This window comes from Papio anubis, chromosome 7, assembly GCF_008728515.1.
Source record: "Papio anubis isolate 15944 chromosome 7, Panubis1.0, whole genome shotgun sequence".
In the NCBI taxonomy this organism is placed as follows: domain Eukaryota; kingdom Metazoa; phylum Chordata; class Mammalia; order Primates; family Cercopithecidae; genus Papio; species Papio anubis.
Window position 1 is genome coordinate 5485038 of NC_044982.1, and position 19099 is coordinate 5504136.

The 19099-nt window shown below is 50.8% G+C and overlaps 1 long non-coding RNA gene across 7 annotated transcripts in view; it reads right to left on the reverse strand.

The window, feature by feature from the left end:
• The window catches only part of LOC103886501, a 30904-nt gene that overhangs the window by 2282 nt on the left and 9523 nt on the right, over positions 1 to 19099 (reverse strand). For 3 of the 7 annotated variants that reach the window (XR_004184769.1, XR_004184768.1, XR_004184765.1), the window contains one exon: positions 1 to 19099. This exon is cut by the window's right edge. This is a non-coding gene — a long non-coding RNA (uncharacterized LOC103886501). The other 4 variants (XR_004184767.1, XR_004184766.1, XR_004184770.1 and 1 more) reach the window with 4 other exon arrangements.

Sequence of the window (19099 nt, forward strand, 5' to 3'; positions counted from 1 at the left end):
CTCCACAGGGTCTTTTCAGCAGCCTTGGTTGGGAAGCCTTGGCAGCACTTGGTGGAGATTTATGCCCATCTTCCCCGGATTCTTCTTTGGTTTTCTTCTTCTTTATTCCCTCAAAGATACGTTTTTATTTATTCATTCCACAAACGTGCTCTGCGTGCCTCCTGTGTGCTTCCTCCTGGTGATAGAGAGATCGGGTTCAGTACACCCTCCTGTGTTGAACACCTGCTTTGCACTGGTGTCTGTGGTCAGATTTCATCCAAGGAGACAGGCATGAACTAAGCACCTACTATGAACCAGCACTGCTGAGCCAAGGGCCCTGGCTTCTAAAAGCTCTGCCACAGGGTGGCTGAAACCCCAGCCCCGTGGGTACTGAGGGCCCAACTTGGTGATTTTGCAGCCCTTCTTGGTTTGGATCGCCTCAATTTTTACAAAGAAGGAAAGCTGCTTGTTCGTCAGAAGTGGGTCTTGACCCCGGAGCCCCGACCCCAAAGCTGGGGAGACAGTGTTCAGAACAAAAGCCACAGCAGTGCACCCTCCCCTCTGTGGACCTCGGTTTTCTTACCTGTCCAAGGGTGTGAGCAGAGAGGCAGGACAAGAAGGGAGCAGCCCTGACATTTGGGGGTTCTCTGAATCCTTGAGGACCCCTGACAACCGTGAGCTAAGTGGGCCTCCAGGACTGCACCAGCCGCCGTGTTTGTGCAGAGTAGTGGTACACAGACAAGGGTGGGGGCAGTGAGGGGAGCACCTGGTCCTGCCCAGGAGAGATCAACCAGATGGTCTCAGGGCACCCGTCACCTTCGCTAGGTCTTGTTCACTCCATGCAACCGAGGCAGTGAATACAGCCCTCAATCACCATCAAGCAGAGTGAAAAACACAGGTCAACAAAGGTCTTTGGTTTTTCGATGCCCATCATGCTTGGAGTCTTCTGACAAAGCAAGCAGCCCTCTCCCCAGGCCAGACACGCACGAAAGCATCCCATTTCATGGGTGACGGCACCATGTTGGAGAGACGAGGGGTGGGTACAGAGAAAAAAACCATGAACGTTCTGGAAAGCTAAGTCTTGGGGAAAGTGAGCCTACTTCACCATATAATACCAAGAAAAGAGGCCCATTTGATGAGCAATCTGTCTTCCAGGACACAGGGGCTATTCCTAAAGCCCTTGCAAGCAGGGTAAGAGCACACAGCCTGGAGCCAGACCCTGCCCCATCTCCAGCTGGGTGACCTTGGTTGAGTCACTCAACCTCTCTGTGCTCCATTTCCTCAACTGTGGAACAGAAACTGTCCACTCACAGCAGCTGATGGGGCCCAGGACCAAGGCAAGCACCCCTTTAGGACAGCTATTACTTCTCCTCTCATCTCTGGCTGAAAACAACAAGGAAATGGGAATGGAGGTCCAGGTTGTTCAATTTCCTAACCACCTCCAGGAGACATAGTGGGGATAAACCGGGCCCTTGCGCTGGAGAAAGGAGCACACCTCGTGAACCTGGACCGGCGGCAGGGTTTACACACCGCCCTGGAGATGGGACAAGTCACTGGCCCTCTGGCTGAAGGGTCCGTGAAAACCTTCATCCTGGCCACCTGGGGGGCACACGTTCTCGTTTGGCTTATCTGATGAGAAAGGCCCTTTGTTTATTCTTTCTTCTGCGCAAACAATAGAGAAATCAATCATTTTTGCTTTTAATGAAATTCGGCATCGAGTTTGGCACAGGGTCACTGTGTTTGGGTTAGAAATGGGCGGGGAACATGCACGCTGCCGAATGCCAGGCTGATGCCGGACTCACGTGTAATTCTCAAGTGGCAGGTGATGCACCCAGCACTCTTCCCGAGTGGTGGCCTGGGAGGCTCGGGGAGGGGGGCCCGTGTCTGTTAATGCCACGGTGTGTGGGGATGGTTACACTGAAGCTATTAAATAAGGCTAATGTCACTCTCCCCCTCACACGCACATTTAATATATTCCAAAGATGTGTAGATGCATTAACAGCAATTTTCATCTCCAAATGTTCCCATTTAGTCAGCCCCATGCATAAAATATGAGCCCTAACACCACGGTCCAGCCCGTTGCAGATGGAGTTCCCCAGAGCATCTGGCTCTCAACGCTGGGGCGTTTGCTGGAGGGGCGGGGGTGCGCTCAGTCAGCATCTGCAGGGGAACACGGGGCTTGTCACTTCCTCTGGGGCTTCGGTGCCCCTACCCTCTGGAAAGTGGAAGAGAGAACCCAGACCCAGCTGACTTGTGCCTCCTGCAACAAATCTCAGCCTCATCCTGGAAGGGCAGAAAAAGCTGGAAAACCAAACAGCTTTGAACAAATGGGAAGAATTTCTAAAACTCGATTAACATATTCATGTACTCCATCACCACATCTTATTGAGTGCCTGCTTTTGTGCCCCGCACCTGCCTGGGGATTCACCTGATCCAGTCCCTGTCTTTGGGGACTCCATTAGTCAGTCAACAAACACTCCTGTTCTGCTACTGTTTCAGTGCTGGGGACACAGCAGAGGATAAGAGAGAGAGAGAGAGAAATTTCTGCCAATGAGAGATCTCACAGTCTAGGACACAGAGAAAGTAGACATTAACATTAGGCAATTTCAGAGAGCTGTAAGCTAGGAAGAAAACAGTAACGGGGCAACTGTTAGAAAGTGATGGGGAAGAGGCAAGGGAAGAGCTGCTTTTACAGGGTTATCAGGGACGACCTTGCTGAACAAGAGACATTCCATCCCCTTGGGAAGTGTGAACCCCTGGGAAAGGAAAATGCAAAGGATGTGGGCCTCTAAGGAAGGAAGGGCTGGAGCCTGGACAGGAGGTAGCCGAGGGCAGAGCAGGGCCGCCCAGGACTCAGCTCCGGAAGGAGGGGCGTGTGCAGGGCCAGAACGAAGGATGGAAACACATGGGGGATAGGCTGTGGCTCCAAAAGAAGAGGGGGGCTGCCACTCCGGGGGCCTGGGGAGTCCTCGGACCATCTTGGCACCAAGCCCGAGGGAAGGGGCCTGCAGAGGTGCTCTGGGCAGTGCAGGTAAACAGCTGGACTCTGCACTTGCAAATGCTCTCCCTGGCAGAGGGAGGGGGCACTGGAGGGAGACCCAAGTGGCCAGAGGGGCCTAGCTAGTGGGGCCGGCCTCTCCAGCAGGGTGTGGCCCAGGGGCTGGGGAACAGGGGTGCCGAGGGAGAGTGGCAGCAGCAGCCCAGAGGGACGGTGCTGGGGATCCCCACTCCCATGCTGGGCACAGAGAGGAGCGGTCCTGAGGAGAAGCCCACAAGAGGGAAGGCAGGCACAGGGCTGCGACTTCCAAGGCAGTGATGTCTCAATCGGGATGATGGGAGCCAGGCTCACGAAGCCCTCCCGGGCCCAGGAGCTCACTGATCAACAACGAGCGGTAAAGGGCAGCCGTAGCTCATTCTTTGGGGTCACTCCTGAGGTGCTCCTTGCCTTCGGCCCTGGACCCTGGGCATGGGCAGCACATTCTGGAGTCACTAAGTCTCCAGGTCAGCTGCAAACAGGCCTCTGGTCATCTTCCTGTAGTCTGGGCAGGCCAGGGGTGCCAATATGACATAAGCATCAGGTAGCTGAAGGCCAGCCCAGCCTGGAGGACGTGCCAACCGAAGCAAGGGCATGGCGGGTGCTGCCACTGACACTGGAATCGGGGATGCCATTCTGTCACACTTCCAAAGCCCTCCAGAACAGGGTGGAGCTGGAAAATTAACAGGCCAGGTGACACAGGTCCTACACAAAGTCCATGGGGTCAACCAGCGCAGAGACAGCTGCTGCCTGGAGTCGGCAGCGAAGAGGAAGGCATCCAAGGTGGGATTCGATATCGGAAAGAGGTTGACTGTATAATATTCATCATATAGAAAGTGAACACCTCACAGGCAACCTATTTCAGGTACCACTGAGCAGCGCTGACTCCGGGGAAGAGGCTTCTTCCTCAGTGATGGGCCCTGCCACCCGCCACCTGCCTCCAGGGCGGAGGCCAGCACAGGGCTGCAGGTGGAAGTCAAGCGCTTGCTCGGCCACCAGCCATGCCTCTGGGGACCCCCAGGGTGCACATCTGGCCCTCCCCGACATCAGCAGGTGCAGGAATCATGCAGGCGGGATCTGACACTGAAGAGAGACTGATTGTGTCTTGTGTGTCATGATTTCTGTGAATGCAACACAGGCCACCTCTCCTCAGTCACTGTGGGGAGCAGCACACACACATGGCCACCCAAGGCACCGGCTCCCACCCAGGGTCTCACAGCACTGGACGAGCAGAAGGCAGCCCGGGTGCAGGGAATGCATGCAGCCGCCCCCAACACCCTGGCAAGGGGCGGGTGGCCTTCCAGCAGGATGCCTTCCAGCAGGACTAGCTCCCCCGAGTCCTCTGCCTTGATGGCACTGGCCATGAAAAACAGACTGAGCCCCGTCACCCATTGCTCATCAGCTTCATGACCGCTCCCCACCCCAGTGCACAACCCCAGCATCTTCCCCAAAGTCCACATGGCCCCCCGAAAGCTCTCCCAAAATGATTCGATGGCGGGGGTCAGTGCAAAGGATGACAAATGTCACCTCAGCCCATGCATTCACATACCCTGAAAAGGCCCACTCAGGCGTGGCGCCCGCACACCACTGGGCGGTAGCGGTACTGAAAACAGGCCATCTGTGTTATATTCGTCATTAATAAAAGCGAACTCATCACAGACAACCTCTCCTCAGGTACCCAGAGTGCCATCGGCTCAAGAACGTGGCTGCTGCATCCCATGGTGCCAGCGTCGCCCCCGGGAAGCTGTCCTGAGGATGGATGGGACACCAAAGGTGAGAAGACACAGAGACAGGAAAGAGACCCCGCCCGGCCCACCCTCAGTGACCAGGCCCCCACTGAGACCGTGACTCCAAAGCACCTGTCCCGCTCCCACCCTCCAAAGGGCTTCATCTCCAACGAGTCCTCCAAGGTGAGATTTGATACTGAGAAAAGATCAACCATGTATTATTCGAAGTCAATAAAGCGAATATAACACGGTCGATCTCCCTTCAAGTACCAGGAAAGGCGCTGAGCTGAAGCGCGATCGGCTCCCCGGCCCGCAGGCCCCACAGGCTGCAGCGGATACGGACGGCTAGTGGACCAGGTGAAGTACATTAGAAACAATTACTTTCCAACTGGTCGACCATCCATCCCCGTACCCCAGAATGGTGCTGATGCTGGCGTCCTTCCCCGAGGTGCCCCAGCCTCCAAGACGGCCTCCCTGGTGGAATTTGATACCGAAAAGGGGTTCACCGAGCAACATTCGTCGTCCAGATGCAAAGTTGCTCGGGTAACCTCTCCCCGAGTACCATGGAGAGGCTCAGATGCTCGAACTAAGGAGGATGCTTGCAGGCGGCCGTGATTGCGGAAGACCCTCCCCCAAGGGCAGCACAAGGTCTGGACATTCAGAGACCAGAGTCTCACACTCTCCAAGGACGTTCCCAATTGCCAAGTCCAACCATTCCAACCCCTTCCAGAATGACTCTGGAGACTCTTCCCAGAAGGTGAGTGCAAGACCCAGGTAGGATCTTATACTGAAAAGACGGCAACCTTCCTTGGGCACCTTGCTAAAGATGAAGATGAAACCCTGCTGCTCGCACCCGCTTTTCATTCCCAGACCCTGAGAGGGGGTGACCCTATAGGGACCCCTGCACAAGCACAGAGCCTCCCTCCCAGCAGAGGATGCCTTTGGCAGGAGCTCAACAGGGCACAACGCTGACCCCAGACCCGCGGTCTCACCAGCACCATCTCCAGCCCACAGAGGCATCACCCCAGGATCCCTCAGAGGGTGACTTCACAGTTATCAACAGCTGGCTGACCATCTGATTAGCCTCATAAAGCAAAGTGAGACATTAAAAATAAGGGACTGGGGGGATAAACGCAGCAGAAGAAAGCAGGAGAGTCACAGATGTCTTCTCTTTACAAGGGTCAGGGCAGCCCTGACCTCAGAACCCAACCTTCCCCAGACTCAGAGAATACCCAGAAGGCGCCTCCTGGAGCGGGCAGCCAACAAGCATCGGGCCGGACGACAGCTGCCACAAGCAGAGTCCGGATTCTGTGCCCACCACCCATTCTATGCACTTTGGAGTGGGACCGACAGCAGAATCCTTTCCCTGACGTTGGCATGAGCTCAGAGAGCCCTCTGCATCTTGCTACAAGTGGAGCAAGAGGCCTGCCATGCGGGGCCTGCTGTAAAGAAAGAAAAGATGTCACAGACGACTTCCCGTCAGGAGCCATGGGCACCGACCTGCAGCAGAACCTCCTTCCCAGGGCAGGCATCACCTCCCAAGGTGGTCCCGGAACGCACTGGAGTCGGCAGGAGGGGAGCAGATGACACACACCATGGGTACAATCGGGCCTCTCCCATGGGCGGCCGTCAGGCACCTACCCTGGAGAGGGCTCTGGCTGCAGGCTGCCTCTTGAGGGTGCTGTTGCTTCTGGAAATTCTCCAGGTAGGGCTCGATCTGCAAAGAGAGCCATGTGCAATGCTGGTCACAGACAAAGAACGCCAGCAAACAACGCGCTCTTTCCACAGCCCCGGCAAGGTTTCTGACCTTGGAAACCAACTCCAGAATGACTTTCAGCCTCCATGACCAACTGACATTCAGCACCAACGAAGGGCATGTCCTTGGGACCAGCATGGAACCATGTAAGGTGTCAACAGCACAGTCTGAGGAAGGACTAAACCTCAGAGTGTTCCCAGATTCCTGTGCGTTCAGCAACAGCCTCGGAAGTGTGAAAGGAAAGTATCTCGGGCCCCTAAAATCACGAAGGAAAAGTCAAGCTGGAAACTGCTCAGGATAAACCTGCCTCTCATTCCATTCAAAGTCACCGCTCTGCTCACTGAGACAGATGCATATCTGATTTGCCTCCTTTGGAAAGGCTCATCAGAAATGCGAAAGAATGTAATTGTTTGTGTATCACCCATCTGTGACCTGGAGGCTCCCTCCTTCTTCCTGCCTTCGTTTCAAGTCGTCCCACCTTTGCAGGCCAAACCAATGTACTTCTTACGTATATTGAATGATGTCTCATGTCTCCCTAAAATGTATAAAGCCAAGCTCTGCCTTGACCACAGGACGTCCTGTGTTACGGGTGTATCCTCAACCTTGGCAAAATAAACCTTCTAAATTAACTGAGAGCTGTCTCAGATTTCCTGGGCTCACAGAAGCAACTGTCCTGAAAGACCAGACCCCACTGATGGTAGAACTTCTGCTTCCCTCGAGTCAGCGTCTCACCCAGAACCCTCCGTGGGGATGGAGGGAGACCAGGTGATGCCTGTCAGTTACATAGTGAATACTCTGGGGACAACATGCACCCAGATCCCCGGGAGGACGCCTTAGCAGTGTGTCACACCTGAAGTCAGCACACCTTTCCAGGAAGCTCTCGGGAAGGTTTGGGGCAGAAAGGAAAGATCAACTGCATAAGGGAAGAGACTGTATCCTATTTTTTGACCCTAGATTCCTACTGACCCCAGCAACTCCACTGTAAATACACAAATGTAACCATCTTCACAAGAATTGCACCGACACTGATTTTCATAGAAATGTGTTTTTCAGAGCGAATGCCATTACACTAATCCAATTCCCTGTTTAGCTGTCTTGACTGCGCTGTTGAGCTGTTTGCATTTCTTTTATTTCCCTTGTTATTTTCCCCAAATCATTTTCATTAGGATCAATTCTTTTCCATTTAAAAATCTGAATAAAGATTTGGTTCCTCAATGTGCTTTTGTCTACATCGAATATTGCTGTTTATCGCTGCCGCCACCATCAATTTCCTTCTGCGGCTGCCACGTCGGCAGCTTTCTATTTCCCCAGGTCAAATGTCGCAGCCGAAATGTTGTCAAGAAAATTGGATTCTTCTGCCAATTTGTACTCAACTGAACACATTTAGTGCTGTGCCGTTTCAGCTGCTTTTAGTTTTATTTTGTGTTGATTATTTTTATCACTATTATTTAATACAAATGGGATGAGATACTGATGGCCTCTATTTGTTTCATAACCCAGGAGAAAATTGGGACCAATGTTTGGCTGGGGGATAGAAAGAGAAAAATAGAGACAAGGAAAGGCATAGAAAAAAAACACAGCACTTGTGAGCGAGACAGGGGTCTGGGGCTGCAGCCTCGTCACAGACACTGCCAAGGGTGAGCGCTTTGTTTATCCGCAAGGTCAAATATCTTTCGAAAAAAACTTGGTGCGGTCGAAACGTCTTCGGGATCAACACAGCCAACACGGTGATGTGAAGAGAGAGGGTCCAGGGTAAGAGCTAAAGCCGACGTGACACCAACGCCATCCTCCCCGGGCCGCAGGCCCCGCCCCCATCATGAATGAAGCTTGTGTTCTCTGATCGACATCTGTTCTCATCCACCGCAGAGGACTGCAGAGGGCAGACCACCCACATCTACCCCATCCATTCTTGCTCAAGGGAGGGGCGTAGATGCCCCTGAGCTTGCCACTGGGTCCCGGAAGCCATCCCAAGCAGGATTTGATACTCAAACAAAAGTTGCCTTTGTGTGATTCAACATAAATAAAGCGAATTCACCAAGGGCAACCTCTGCTCAAGGGTCAAACGTCAGCACAGGCAAGAACACACCGAGATGCCTCTTCACCAAAGGTGGCATTGCCTTCGGGGCCTCCCTGCTGACTCCAGCTGCAGGCTTGCTGGCTCGCTCGCTCGCTCTCTCCCCTCTTGCTCTCTTTCTCTCTCTTTCTCTACCTCCGAGGAGCCCCCCAGGCAGTGGTCGGAACACGGTTGGTCATGGACCAGCTCCTGTAGCTGTGGAGCAGGCGGTGTGGGTGAGGCCATGCGCACACACAGCGTGGGTCAGCCCGAGCTCGAGTCAGCCCCTGGTCACCTATCCTAGGGGGGCTGGGACACCAAGGTCCCTCAACACAGGGGGTTGAGGGAGGACCTGACCTGAAGGTTGGCGACTCCTCTTCCAGTGCAGCATCCTCAGAGGGTGGGTGGGGCTGTGTCACAGGGACAGCACAGGTTCAGGTGACTGTCCTCCATGCACTCCATTCCAGGAGGCCTCAAAGAGAATTCAACCAAGAAAACAGGTCATGTCGCCTATTCATTCATTCAGCATCACACCTACTGTGCACACCTGGGGACACAGCACCAGGCAAGACAAACAAGGACTCTGCCCTCAAGGAGCTTCCATTCTAGCGGCGAGAGGACAACGAGTGCAGATGACATAACATTCATATAAGGACCACCCTCAGAAACAATGCTTATCCTACAGCCACATGCCACATGCTGTCTAGACACTTCACAAAGAGCACATTTCCACTCCCCTGTTAACCCTGCTTTACAGAGAAAGAGACTGAGGCCCACAGAGCTGACAGGTGAAGGGATTTTCCAAGGGCACACAGCTGGCGACATAAGATAGTAATAAATGCTATTAATGATTCTCATCTTGCAGTAGGAATAACTGAGTCATGCCATGGAAACGCATCTTTAAACAACATCAGTTATCCCTGCCGAGGAGACCCCTCCACCCCTTGCTTCCCAGGGGTCACCCCGAAGATAAGGTATTTGAGGGGGTAATGTGAATGTCTTCCATTCAGCCAGGAGCTCCTTTCCCTAAAGTGTGCCACACAGCCAAGATGATTTCACACCTAAAAAAGTTGACTAAATGTGGTTTATTCACTAATGAGTCTTCAAGGACGCGACTAGAAGACCACCATGTCAACTAAAACGTCAGCATCATTTCGGTGAATTCCTCCTAACGATGGCCGGGACGCTGGGCCAAGTGATGTAAGTCACACAGAGAGCGCCTGCCGCGGAGGTGATCCACTTCCTTACCCTGAGCAGGTGCCGGCTGGGCTTGCCCCTCGTGACGTTTCCCAAGAAGAATTGAGTACCGAAAGGAGATTGGCCATGTAATACTCATCATAAATAAAATGAACACACCATGGACAACCTCCATTCGAGTACCTGACTCGGGCTCTCACTTCCAGCGCATCCCAGCAGCAGGCCTGAGGACGGACGGGATTCCGAGAGTCAGGAAGGTGGCAACAGACCACCCATGAAACACACTCTGTGGTCCGGGCCGTACTCCATCCCTTACTTGCAGTTAGCGCCTCTTGTAGGAAGCCATTCAGGGAGGGACGTGCCACAGCAGAGAGGTCTGCAGAGCACCTTCTGTGATACGTGAAGAGAGGGCAGCAGGGAAGACAGCAAAACGGCGTCTTGTCAAACACAAAGTGAGCTGACAAGGGAGCTGCTGCCTCTTTGGAGGAAACCGCCGTGGTGAGCAAGCAGGACGCCTGCAGGTGCACGGTCCACCAAGAAGAGTGTGCACATGGTCAGCGTCGCCATCCATCCAGGCATTCAGACACCAGTTCTAGTTCCTAAACTCGGCACCACCCGAGGGTGCTTTAAGGCTAGATTTAATGCTTTCAAAAGGGTCCACTATGTAGGATTGGTAAAAGAATAAATTGAAGGCATCATGGAAGACCTCTCCACCAGTACCACAGAGTAGCTCTGAGAGGAAAAGCCCCACTTCTTCCCCAAAGCTGGCACCATCTCTAGAAACCTCCCCAAGGACGGGGCACACACAGGGTTAGGGCCGGGGCACACGGCCTCAGGAAAGCACATTCTCTGCTGGGTCAGCTATGGTCAACGGTCCCTTTGCTTACCCTGGAGAGGAGCTGACACCAAGGTTCTGCCCTGAAGTGAGATTCCGCTCCAGGAAGCCCTCCAAGGCGGGATTTGGTACTGAAAAATAGGTCAACCGTGTATGATTCGTCACAAATAAAGCGAAGGCAACACGGATAACCTATCTTCAAGTACCTCACGCTAGCACAGACCCGGTGTCAGTGCCTCTTCTCCAAAGTTGGCCTCCTCCAGGAAGTCCCCCTAGGAGACAGTGAACATTGAGGGTTAGCAGACTGACTGCAAGAGGGTTGAAGAGAAAGCACACGCCCCATATTCAACCATCCCATCCTGGACCCTGCAGCCATCCAGACCTCAACGCCTTAGCCAAGGTGGGTGCACGCCTGAGAAGCACTTCCAGGGAACCTGATGGTGGAGAGGCCAAGTGCACAGAAACTCGGCATTTGGATCAGAGCAGGATACGTTCCCTTATCTCACATTAGCATCGAGGCTGACAGTAACAATCCTTTCCTTACACAGGCCTTGTGTCCAGGAAGTCCTCCAAAGCTGAGTCCATGACAAAGAGGTTGACTTTACAATATTGATCATAAAGAAACAAATAGCATTGAATGCAAACTTAATTAGACCATGGCATGGCACTGACCTCAGAATCATGGCCTCATCCCCGAAGGTGAGCATAATTTCCAGGAAGTCTTCCTAAGGATAGATTGTATGCTTGGGGTTAATGGTACAGCATATATGGTTTTTCAAAATCTTCCATTGTTAACAGAAAATTCACATACCTGGCCAGTGGGGCTGGCTCCCACGACTATCTCAGAAGTGGGCATTGCCATAAGGCATCCTGCCAGGGTGGAAGGTGACACTGAGGAGGGGGCATCTGGGTAGGATTGTTTTAAATAGACAAATGCACAGTGCAAATGACAACAGACTGATGTGCAGACAGAGATGGCAGCAAGGGGCCAGATGACAGACTCTCTTCTCCTCCAGCACATAATGAAATGAACAAAACAGATTATTTCACCGAAGAAAAGACCAACTACTGGAGTAGAAAAGTGCTCATAACATGAATAAATCCTCAAAACAAAGGAATGATTAAATCTGCTCATCAAGAAGGCATACTGTGATTCAGAAAAACTAATGAATAAAAATAGCGATTGAGTCATAACCCGGTAAAGTCACCAATATTCAAGACTAAAGAAAGAATCAGGAAACCTAAGCAGGAAAAAAAAAGTTCATCCATCCAAGGGGAAAGAAGCTGTCCCCAGGCTTGTCCACAGCAGTGGTTTAATACCAGAAAGCAATGGAGCAAAGTTTACAAAGTTCAGAGGGAAGAAACTGGGAGCCAAGAATGTCATGCCAAGTTCACCCATCATTCAGCTCAAAGGCTCCATCCCAGCAACAAGCGCTGGTAAGGAACCCTCTCCTCCAAAAACGTTGAGAAGTGTTGGATAGAATGCAACCACAGCCAAAATCAATTCCCAAATAAACATACAACTGAAAGGCAAAACCCTCAGGTGTTAATGAAAAAAATTAGTTCAGAGCAACATGTTTGCAACCTGCTACTAAGGGACCTAAGGGGTGCTGTGCTGGCTAGAGGCTCCAAGAGTCTATAGTCAAGTTCAAGTATAAGCAGAATAAAAAGACATGACCGTGGGTCCAGGAGAAGTTGATCTAGGAATGGAAAGGGGAACCAGAAATTTTTATAATAGCCAGGGATGATAAGAGCATTTGTCATTTTTAGGGAGTGGATAGAAAGAGGTCTCCTGTGAGATACCAAAGCTTCAGGACAAAGATATGGTGAGGACTTATGCCAACCATATGTCTGGGAATCTGTAAGCCAACAAAATGAGTTAGAAAACTGGCACCAACTGGTAAATTCCTTGGGGTGCCAGGCAGAACCAAATGCAAACTCATGTACATAGGGATTGAAACAAAACAGAAACACCTTAGTGCTCAACTGATGATAACCTCACAACACAAAGCTACAAAAACCACAAAGAAAAGCACCATCATGAGAGTCAATAGATTCAACAAAGAAAGGGGCTTGTATCCCTAAAGCTGAAAGAAATTATACAATACATATCTTTAAAGGTCAAATAGAACAGAATGAAAAAAAATGGACAGATGAGAAAAGGTGTAAGAGCAATGGTCAGACATTCTCAAAGATGAAATACCTCACAGAACATAGTATCCCAAAGTGTTTCTAAACAAGGTTTGTGAAGATCACTACATAAAATAGTCCAGGTAAGTAAGGGCTACATGGAGAAGCCACATTAAGACAGCTAGTGAAAGCCTCAATGCAAAAGACAGTGGACAACAGCTATAAATTTCTGAGAAAAAACAAGTAGGCTGAGACTTTTATACCTAGCTAAGCTGTCCCTTATGCATAAAAGAAAGAGATACATATTCGTAAATGCACCAGAACTCAAGGGTAGTGTCTACGAGCTATTCTCACAGAAACAATAAGATCAATTCCATTGAGAGACAAATTAAAGTTAAAAACTAAAGAATGGAAAAACCTCAGTTAAAACAAACAAACCAACCTTGTGGTCAGAAATGAATTCATTTAAATATAGAACTATGGCTAAACACTTGCAAGAATTATAGTTCTAGAACAAATTGCAGATATTTATAATGTAAAATTAAAATATATAACTGAGAAAAAGCAGGAGATAATAAGCAAAGAATAAGAGTGCTGACTTCTTTGTCTTTCTGAACTAGGAGTGAAACTGAAATAGTTAAAAACCGTAACAATCCCAACCACTTAATTTTTACACACTAATTTTTCTTAATTTTACAGGGATCTTTTAGGAGTTGCTACCTCTGGCGGTGAAGCGAGAAATATTTATCAATCATTTCAATCTCCTTTAGCTTGTTCTTTATGATAAATTGAAGTAAAATTATAGTTAGCATTTTTAATAAAATGATTAGGTACAGTGTGATCTCATATTTTCTCTGTGTCTGTCTTGTTTTTCTGTTTGCATGTATGCTCAGACAGGTGTATGAAATTTCTAAAGCCCTTAATGGTTATTTCTGGGTGCCCAGAGAATTGGGCAATTTTCCCTCTTTTTCATTTAGATTTTTCCACATCGCTTGAATTTTATCATAAGCATGTGTCATTTTTATAAATATGGTAATAAGGTAGAATAATTATCCTTTTTGAAAAGAAAAACAAGAAATTGAAAATGCAACTATCCTCTGTTCTTAAATTTGATGTGGCCTCCAGATCAACAGATGTGGTGAATCACCCTTCCAGTGAGTCCCCAAAAACGCTGAAATCAATGCCCCTTCCCTGAATTTGTCAACATGTCTAAGAAGTCCTTCCTCCATGACAAGATTTAACAGTGAAAGAGAAGAGAACTATATATTATTTTTCTTTGAAAAATACAAAACCCAGGAAGCAACATGGGCACCACCACTTCCTCAGTCACAGAGGGGTCTTGAGCACAGATCACATGCTTCTTCCCCAGGAATGCACTGACTGAGGATTAGGAGTGCTAGCAGCACCTACCCATTGGTTACAGGGCCAAACACATGTTCAGTTGCACTGGTGTGGAACCAACATGAGTATGGTGTCCCCTAAATCAGCATCAGGTCCAAGAAGACACCTGGTGAGATCTGATACCGAAAAGAGGTCAACCGTGTATTGGGCATCATTAAATAATGCGAACTCACCACGGACAACCTCCCTCCGAGTACCATGAGGTGGCACTGCTCCCAGCATTCCTGCATCTTCTGCACAGCCTGGGCAGCTTGGGAGTGGCCTCTGAGGGTGGATGGGACCCTGAGGATGAGTGGACCAGGTGGCTCAAACCCATGCTCTCCAGCCAACCCCAGGTTCACCAACCCAGGATTAGTGCGCACAGAAACACCACTTCCTGTGCTCAGCTGGCCATGCAGGCAACACTTAATAATGCAAAGATGTCAGTGGCACATGAGTCATTAAAAATGAAGCAAACCACACACAGATGTGTCTGCAAAAGCAGGCTAAGCACTGCCTCCTTGGTAAACCTGGGATTCCCTTAAAGGAATTCTCTGGAGGGTGTGAGGCTGCTGTGGGTTAGTAAACCAGGGATCACACAGAGTCCTGTTTCTGTTCTCTTCTGTATCCCGAGGGCTGACTATTAAAGATGCTTCTAGATGCCCAAGATTCAACTGCAAGGTTGAATTTGATAGGAATGAAAAAAGATGTCAGCCATGTGTATTTCAATCTTAACTTCTAAAACATTAGGGCATCCCAACAACCTCTCTCGATTTTCCTAAAGCTGGTAGCGCCCCAGGAAGTTGTTTGAGGGTCAGCCTGGACTCTAAAGTTAGTAGGTCAGTCACATGCATCCTCAGAAAAGTGCTTGCCATGGGTTCAGCCATCCAGAAACCTACCTTGGAAGCAGCTCAGGAAGCCCTCCGAGGCAGAATTTGACACTAAAAGAGAGGAGAGCCGTGTATGACTCGCTTTGATGAATCGAATTCATCACGGCCAGCCTCTCTCCAAGTACCACACATGACCACTGGTGAGTAGTAATCCATTGCCTCTCTTGCAGAGGTGGCCGCCCCTCTCGGGAGTCCTGTTAGGAATGGGTGGGATAGCGTTGGGTAGTGGGCCGAGCCGAGTGACATACACCCACATTAAGTGCATGCTCACCCGAGGCGCACTTACCTTAGGGGAGTGCTGAGGGCACTGCCTTCTCCCCAGCAGCAACGATGCAGTTCGTCCTCCTGGACAAGACAGGGAGCTTCTGTGTAGCTCACTTGTTCCTGACAGGAGAATCATGGCTGTTTCCCAAAGCCGCAGCACCTCCATGGAGCCTTCTAGGGAGAGACAGGATGCTGGGTATTAGAGGACAAGGTGACAGCCCTAATAAACGCAGCACATGCTCTGGGAAGAAGGATTCAGTCACACACCCAGGAGAAAAACTGGCCTGCATCAGGTCCCTCAACAGAAGACAATGTGGCGTCCAACATCGGAAGTCAACACTTCAAGGAGGCTGTGACTGGGTGAAGGAGCCACCAAGGTTGACTCATTGCATTTTAAGTAAACACACACCCCCAAGAGTACGTGTCATCCCGGTCCACCAAGCAGTCACAGCAAGTCCATGGCCACTTCCCCAGAGTCGGTGGGAGCCCTGGAAAGTCTTCCTGGGGTGGGAGTGATGCTGAGGGTTGGTGACTAGGTGGCCCACAGGGTGAACACAGTGCACGCCCCTCTGGTCAACCAGTCACACACCCTGGACGGTGCTGACACCAACATCTCTTCTGGAAGTCGGCCTGGGGCCCAGGGAGCCTCTCTTCAAAGCCTCGTGAGGTGACGCTGGTGACAGAACCACAGCTGATTCCCCAGAGCTGGCGAGACCCACAGGAAGGCCTCTTATAGGTGCATAGGACGCTCGAGTTATCGGGCCAGGTGACTTACAGCTAGGTCAGCGCACTGTCCATGGCCCGCCATCCATTCTTGGCTTCTCCACATGGTTGACACAAAGACTATGTTTCCTGAAGCTGCCATTGTGTCCAGGAAGTCCTTAGAGGTAGCATTTGGTACTGAAAAAAGTGTTGTCCGTGAATGATTCGTCATAAGTAAAGCGAATCCACCACGAACAACTTCTCTTCAAGTACCACAGAAAAGCAGAGACAAGACAGACAAGGAGTCCCCTTCCGCTTCTCCAAGGGGAGTGGCTGCCAGCCACCATCCTGTGGACAGAGTGGACACCGAGCATTAGTGAGGCAGCTGACAGGTGTTCTAGGAACACCCTGCAGTTTGGGCAACCCTCCACTCACCTCCCCTGGAGTGGTGCTGGCACAGGCCCCCTTCCCTGGAGTCGAAATTTTGGTCCCGAATCCACACGCGCAAGGTTTAGAAATGAGAAGAGGGAGGCCACTTGTCGCAGGCCAGGAGCGCTCCACAGTGTGTAGACCCCAGGGTTTCTGAACAGGGCCTTGGACTTCTCAACAGAGCACACTGAGTTATCCATCAAGCATGTCAAGGTGCCAGCCAAGCTCCCGCAGGGCCCACTGAACGGAGGAGGTCCAGAGAGAGCCCCCTTTTGCCACTGCAGGTGCCCCTGGAGAAACTGCCCAGCTCAGACACACCAGCCCCCTGGTGGGTTCCCCATCACTGCCCTGGGTGGATTCTCTATCAATGCCCTTGTGGTCAGAGTGATCTTTCCAACACAGACCATGCATCCCCCCTGCTCACAACCCTTCCAAATCCCCCATCTCACTCAGAATAAAACCTGGAGTCCTGCCTCTCCCAGCTCAGACCCAGTGACTCCCAGCAGCTTGGTTCAATCCCACTGGCCTTCTTGCTTTTTCTTAAAGATGTCAGGGGGCTTTCCATGGGCCTTGACCTCCTCCTGAAATGCTCCTACCCCAGATCTTCCTCTGGTCCAGCCCACTCCATTCCCACCCACATCCTCAGAGAGAGCTCTCCAGACTCCTGTATTTAACACAAAGGTCCACCTGCTTTTACCTCTGTCACTGTAACCTGCTTTCCCTTTCTCCATAAAACCTAGCAGTGGACAAAATTACACTTCCTAATTCATGTGTTCTCATCCATCTCTTCCACCAGAATGTAAAGTCCACGTGAGCAAGAACTTGATTTCGTTCTCTGCTCTATGCTAAGGTCCAGAATCACCAAGAATAGAGTGTGCACTCCATCACTGTTTATGGATTGACCAAGTCATTCCTTGTTATTTGATCAGTTCATGAACCATGTAGTTATGCTAAAAACAAAAGAATCTGATTTTTTAAAAAGAGAAAACCTGATCAATAAAATCATGGTGGCCAAAGCCACCAACCCTCTCAACAGCCATTATGGCCATGGGCAGGACACAGCTCTGGCAGGAGAGTGAGCTGAGGGAGACGCCTCAGAAACAAAGCTCAGACCACTCAACTAACTCTCCACAAACTCTAAAAGATGTGGATGCCAAGTTTCCCCAGAGGGCAGAGCTACTTCCAGAAACCCTTCCCCGGCAAGATTTGACACTCAAAAATTCTGCCCTGGAACAAAAGCAATAATGATGACCAGTTACCTATCAGTCAGTCCGGCTGATGACAATAACACTACCAAGCCAACATGTCTCCAGGGATTCATCTTACCAAGGGTGAGGGTCACTTGGAGCAGGTGACAGACGTCTTGTGTGAATGGGCTTCTCACTGGTCGACCTCCCCCAGTAATGTAGTGCAGACACCAAAGCCCCTTCCAGAAAATCACAGCCTTGGAAGCAGCCATCTCCTCAGAGATTCGATTCTGGTCATGGCTGTGGCACGTGAGGAAGCTCGTGTCCTGCGATGGCCTGCTCACATACACACCTTGGGTGGGAGGTGAAGGAAGCCAACACCTCCTGCCTGAGGGCGGGACGCTGTCCGGGAAGCCCTCCAAAGCAGTATTTGATACTGAAAAACTGGATGTCCCTGTATGATTCGTCATAAATAAAGCGAACACAGCAGGGATAACCACTCTTCAAGTACCGAAGGCTGACGCTGATGGCCCACGTCTTCACCAGAGTCTACCTTCCTTCTAGCTAGTCTGCCTGAGGATGAATTGGGGACAGAGGGTTAGGAGAGTTGAGGGGTGCACAATGTCAATCAAGCCCATGCTTTCCAGTCAACCATGCATTCCTGCCCCTGAAGAGGGATGAAGGGCAACAGATCCTTCCAGAAAGCTTCCCCGGCAATATCCATACTCAAAAAAGGCACCAACCCTCCCTCATGAGACTCGGCACAAAAAAAAACAAACCCGGCAAGGAGAAGGTCCATTCAAGTGCCAGATAACAGCATGGCCTAGGAAACCACCACCTCTTCTTCTGAGCTGATGTGGCCTCCAGGAGAAGTCACTGGATAGGTAGGAACTGTGGATCAATTGACATACACCATTTATAAAATGTACGTTCTCTGATCAACCATCCATTCCCCTATCATGGACAGTGCCCTGACCCCCAGGTCAGGGTCCTGCCGAGGGACCTCTCCAGGGAGTCTGTCCTGAAAAACAGCGGTCCAATATGATGAGCCACAAACCCAGGCGAGGCCCCACAGTCAGCCTGGACGCTGCTCTGCCCCCGAGGCCTCCAGAGCCTGGAGGCCACTGTGTGTGAGGCTTACTTCTAACGAAGGCACAGGCTCTGCCATGGGCCATCTTTACAAGCATTTTGGGAGGTGCTGACACCAATGCCTCCTTTAATAATTCCTTGGAATTATATCCAGGAAAGAGGTGATGCTGAGTTGCATTTGTAGCAGAGAAAGCATTGTAGAAGGAACCTGCCATGGATGAGACCTCTCCAGGTGTGGCAGAGGAGTCCCCTTGCCTCCTCTTGTAGGTAGCCTGGATGCTGAGGGTCAAGGACAGAGAAAGCCTGTGACCTGGCCTGACAATCTGCCCTGTGGCCTCTGGTCCAGCAGTACCTCCTGGACCATGGCCTCGTGCTGATGGCGAGAACATTTCCCTGGAGTTGCCCTCCCTTCTAGGGGGCCCTCACGGGCAGGCTGCATGGATAATG